Source organism: Papaver somniferum, chromosome 6 (genome assembly GCF_003573695.1).
Source record: "Papaver somniferum cultivar HN1 chromosome 6, ASM357369v1, whole genome shotgun sequence".
Lineage (NCBI taxonomy): Eukaryota > Viridiplantae > Streptophyta > Magnoliopsida > Ranunculales > Papaveraceae > Papaver > Papaver somniferum.
In genome coordinates, this window is record NC_039363.1 from 94,451,515 (window position 1) to 94,457,514 (window position 6,000).

Genomic DNA, 6,000 nt, shown 5'->3' on the forward strand with positions numbered 1-6,000 from the left:
GGCCACGACTCCTATGTCATGTACGAACCCGAGGGGCCGAGACGATATCGTAATCGTCGTCCTTCCCTGCAAACAATTCTTTTCTTTTTTATTAATAATAAGACCCTTCCGTAGGGTTAAAAAAAAATATAAAAAAAATGTCCAAAAGTCCAGAATAAAGTCCAAATAAAAAGTCCAAAAATTACAAAAATTATGAAAAATAAAGCCTATTTACAAATTCTAAAAATAAATAAATAAAAGCTATATACAAAAAAAATAATAATAATAAAAATTAAATCCTAAAAAAAATTATGTCTTTTTTTTTTCTTCACTTTTAGCTTTTAGCTTTAAGCTTTTTGTTCCCAAGTCCTTAGTATTCCACATCGAACCTGTAAATCAAAGACACAAAAAGAAACGTAAAAAGGAACAAATAATGATAAATAAAAAAAATTAAACCTAAAAACAAATCTATGTACAAGTCCGCGTCGGCGGCGCCATTTTGTTGTAGTAATTCGATTGCGGTAAATAAGAGTTCGTTACTCGGACTTGAAAAGATTCTTAAAACAAAAATATATACACAATTTGTCACAGGATCAAGAGATACTAGGACTCAGGATTCCACCAATTCTTATACTCATGCGAATCAACTATTAATTCTAGACAATTATAGCTTATAATGATAACAATATCAACTCTTTTCTTTGCCAAAAATAGATTTTGTAAAGTATTAGATGTAAATCATAAGCATGATGCATCAAGAGTTCCTAGACTAAGCATACATCATCAGATAAAATCACAAATAATCAAGAAAAATCATAAAACAACTCATAATAGTGCAAATAGTCATAAAAGAATTAAATAGAATTACTCATGCATAAAGAATGGTTTCCTACATCATCCCAGTTATGGGGTTTAGCTACTCATAATAATCATGTTCTAAATATAAATATTTGATGCTCAAAATATGATTAAAAGAGTGAAAAATATAATACAGTGAAACTACGACCCTCTTTAAGCGTCCAGAGAAGAACGATAAAACACCACTGCTGTAAATAACGATACCTCACTGCTGCTGTTGACGCTGTTGTTTTAAGACCCTCAGAAGCAAGTCGTTGTCACTGTTGATAAACGACTGTCTTTTGGTGTCTGTTCTTCGTGCTCTTTAATGGCAGCAGCAGCAGCAGAACTCCTCCTTCCTGCAGCTCCCGTTCTTCGCTCCTCTAGCCTCTCTCTGGTATCTGCTCGACCCCAAACCTCTTGATCCCCCTTCTCTAAATTCTCTCCACCTCTTATATACTTCACATCTCAAAGAAATCCCGATAAAATCTATTTTTTTTTTCTTCCAAAGTCTCGGAAAATATTTCTCAAAGCTATTCGTACGCGTCTGTTAGCTATAATATTTCCACCAAACTCTTATCAAGACTTGAACACGACCTAGTACGTAACTATCCAGCGTAAAACTCTCACAAAATCTTTCATAGAAATCCTTGAAACTGGACAGAACAATACGTATCCTGTTTGGACTTTGATCGCTTCTCCCAGCCATTCCAGCCCAAGTTGATCGATAAAATCACTTGCATACGGTCTGTTTAGTCTTAACAGGCCTAGCCCAATTGATTTCAGGGATTTAATCTCCCTCAAAACTGCCCAGAAATCCAACAGCAAATTATCAGACGTGAACTTTAGTTTTCCCACCAAATTCCGTTATTTGAACTTTGAATGTGGTGTCCCCTTAACCAGACTGGGAGTCCCTTTAGCATATGCCTTGAAATGGGGTGCCCCTTATCCAAATTAGGGATGCCTTTAGTAATTCTTTTGGGATGTTTTCCGCACTTTTTCAGGGTTCATCCGGGGTATTTTCGGTACACTTCTGGGGCATTTCCGGTACACTATCAACCGCAATCCAAGGGCCACATTTTTAGCCAATTTTTGCCGCAAAGCCTTATTTATTCGAAAACACCTACAAACAGATTAAAAACCAAAATAAGTACAACAATGGGCACTAACAATATACACAATTGAGATAAATTAGACACATAAATGCGTCTATCACCGGTACACGTACTATGACAAGAATATTCACGAACATGTACAATACACGTACCAGGTGCATGTACTTACCCGATCAAATATTTTCAGATGCATCAGAGTTATTTCTATGAGATAATCGGCATTTGAACAACTTTCTAAAAACATTATCTAGACATTTTTGATCATGTGTGTGATTCAATAAAAGTCTTAAAGTGTTATATGAAAATGATTAAGCTTATTGTTCAATTGGCTAGTTTCGGCTAACCTTCATGAACATGTCATTATACACGATTCGGTTACCATTCATCCTTACCAGAATGTATATTCTGTTATGATAATCTCAAATCAAGTTTTTTCATCTAGCGGTGATTATTGATTGCTTGGCTCCAAAGCTATCTTAAGGAGACCCTCAAACAACTGGGATCTTTGAATCCCTGACACTATTCTTGTGTGTCTTAGTTATAAAACTAGAGCCGACCCATCCTTAAAACCCTTGTATCATCAACAAAAACTTTTATAACTTAATTATCTTAATCACTAATCATTAATATTAATCACTAATCAAGATTGTTAATAACTAATCATTATTATTAACACTAATACTGAAAGGAAAGATTTGCTATTACAAAAATATTTGGTTAAGGGGATTTTGAATTTACTATATACAATCCGTCTTTGTCTTTATTCAGTATGCCTTGAAATTTTTATGTATGCCCTAACACAGTTCTTTCAAAGCTAGAAACAATGACGGGCTTTACTCTTTGCACTCTTGAAGTCCAATAAATTTGTAACGAGGCCCAAATAGTTTGGTTTTCCGTCCAAAACTTACAGCATGTTTGTTTTCTCCTCTATATTGATAGAAGGTTTCACATAGAGGTTTACCTCTATCTCTATATAAATACCACTACCTAGAGATTTTGAAATTTTTGTTTGTTTAATCACTATATAAAAGCTCTATATTTAAATTTAAATTTATACATTTCACATTTTACTCTTATACAAATTCAAAATTTCCAAAATTCATTCCAAATCAACATTTTCAAATTTTCAAAACTACAATCATTATCAACCTCACTCAGCAGTACCAGTAAAGGTCACCTCTAATCCATAATTTTGTACACAACCACAATAACATTTTATACCCTAACAAGTATATCTAATTCATTTGCAACCTGATCACGTAATTCATGCATAAAAGTCTGATCTCGTGGTCTAAAAACATGTTGTGTAGCTGATGTTGCACTTTCACTATGCATCTCAACCTTATTGTTCACTTCCAACCCGACATCTTCAAACCGCCGAAATAATTCGTCATTCAACCTAATGCGTCTAAGGAAATTATGTATAGCCATGGTTGCAACAACTAAATACTTTTGGGTGGTAAAACTAAACATGCGCATTTTGTCCAAAATGGTAAATCTTGCCTTTAAAACACCGAAAGCTCTTTCAATCACATTCCTAAGTTGAGAGTGTGCTTGATTGAATTTTTCCTTCTTCGTTCGAGGGCGACCACCACGTCGAAAATCTCGTAACCAATATATTGTATTCCTGTAAGGAGTCATAAAACCCTTTGTATGCGTATATGCTGCATCACACAAGTAATATTTGTCTGCAAAATAACAGCAGATAACAAGATATACAACATCATCAGTTTATGGAAGTGAAACAATAAGCAACTAAAGATGCAATTTTTTAAAGTTGACAATTAAACAACATATGGACAATTGTTTATTTTGTTATCTGCTGACAATTTTCAAATGAATATTAAAAGTAGTTAACTGCAAAACCAGACTTTTGATTCACCTAAATAACTAACTTATAAGTGTCTAGGATCTCAAATCCATATATAATCATCAACTAAACAGTCATTTATCTAGGTGAATACAAGGGAATTTGAAATTAACTGAATCATGGTCGAGGGCCTCGAGGCAACTAATTTAGCTACAAATACACACATCAAGCACCATCAGCCCTGGGAGTCTGACTCTTATGTTATTCTCAACCCTTACAAAGACTTACAAAACCTCGCATATCAATGGGTAAATGTTAAATGGTGTTTGCATTTCTTCTAACCCATGTAAATTTAATCAATAACAAAAAATCAAAATGTCTGTAAAACTGAACTGTCAACTGTCTAATGTGGAAACAATCTTAACTATTAAGACTACTACTGATGATATAGGGATCAATATATCCCTATGAAACAATCTGAACTGTCAACAAATTTTGAGTGTCGCATGATAATTAATTAGCAAACCCATCTCAGTTAGTTTGATTCATAGGGATCAATATAACTCTGGAGTCTAGAATCTAAATCTTTACAAACAGAGAAAGGGAAGTGTTGATTGTGACTAACCTGATTGGTAGTTGCTGATAGTTGAGGAAAATGAAACTACAGTAAACTAATTTTAATGAATATACGAACAGATTGTTTCTATGCTACAAATGAATGACATAAAGTTCATATGTGCACCCCCTCTCCTTTTAGAACCCTCAGCTTTATCCATATCTTCATTATATAGAAATATAGTAGGTCATTCAAGATAATATGTTTGCAAGGCAACTCATCAAGCAATACATTAGAGATATACATACATAGATTTCTTAGCAAGATCCAGCAGACAATAAGAGAAATATGAAAATGCACTAATGACACATGAAAATTTCTGCACTAAAGCATAAGAAAGAGTGATCACAGATTAAGTAAGAGAACTTTACTGAACTGAAGAAATTCAGTTTTATAATAGCACAGACATAGCTTTACTGTAAAACAAACTGTGGGACAATATTATGCATAACAGTATGAGCTGCTCATAACCATTATTTGCAAATTATAAATCATCATCAATAACCTAATTATAATTGAATATAAATTATCATCAGTTCATGTTGGTGAATAATATTAACAAAACATCAAACCTAAGGAGATAAACAATCAGAGAATCAACACAATACAAAATAAGATCTAAATCTGCAATACAACATCATGGTCATATTCATATTAGACCAAAAACAATATTGGATCCATATATATATCATTGATTCAATTGAATCCACAAAACCAGATTGAAACCAAAGAAATCAGAACAAAACATAATGAAAATCAGCCGAAAACGAAATCGAATAATTGCTACCTCTTTTGATGATTAGGGTTAGGTCTCGTAAAGGGGAATCGAGAGAGATGGTAGATAGAATCAGAAGAGATGAAACTTACCCTAATTGTTGGAATTGGTTGATGAATCTTTTTTTTTCCGATGATGTTCTTCACTGAAAAGAAAAGAGATGATGAAATACATTAACCCTAAAATCTAACAGACAAAATATAGAAACATATATCTTCTAAGATGAGATTCAAGATCAGTTAATCAAAGATATTAGATAAAACCCTAAAATCTGATTTAACAGAGATGGAAACCTAAAATCGAAAAACTGATAATGACTTACACAGATCGAAATCTTAAACTCGATTAACATTAATCTTAAAATCTCTCCATGAGTGAATCCAAAAGCAACCTTACCTCAATTTCAGAGAGAAGAAACGAAGCGGAGAGAAAAAAGAAAAATGAGAACCTGAGAAACGAATTTAGGTTTTGTTTTGATAGTGGATAAAATTTGTCAAAATAAAATTTGTTGGAGGGTCATATGGACATTTCACAACGAAATAGAGGTTTGGATGAAAGATAGCAGTAGAAAGGTGCTATCTGATTTCCTCTATCTAATAGAGGTTTAGCCTCTATATTGGTAGAGGTAGTGGAAAAAACAAACATCCTAAAATGTGGGACCCACCTCTACATAGAGGTTAATAGTGGTTTGCCTCTATATAGAGGAGAAAACAAACATCTATAATAAATTTTTCACCTTTAACACCATAAATCTTCCATTCAATTCCATCATACTTTCTCGACACTCGTTAATGATCTTCTTATAATGGGATTTGATAACCATCTTTGTCTTTGTCGCTCCAAACCCTATTTCTTTGAGTCGACCTGG

The 6,000-nt window shown here is 33.4% G+C and overlaps 1 long non-coding RNA gene across 1 annotated transcript; it reads right to left on the reverse strand.

The window, feature by feature from the left end:
• Positions 1-4,474: 4,474 nt before the first annotated feature.
• Positions 4,475-5,551, reverse strand: LOC113285906. Its single transcript, XR_003329001.1, has 3 exons — positions 5,455-5,551; positions 5,225-5,277; positions 4,475-4,519 (listed from the first exon to the last, which is right to left on the reverse strand). It is a non-coding gene; the product is annotated as an uncharacterized LOC113285906 (long non-coding RNA).
• Between the last annotated feature and the right edge of the window lie 449 nt (positions 5,552-6,000).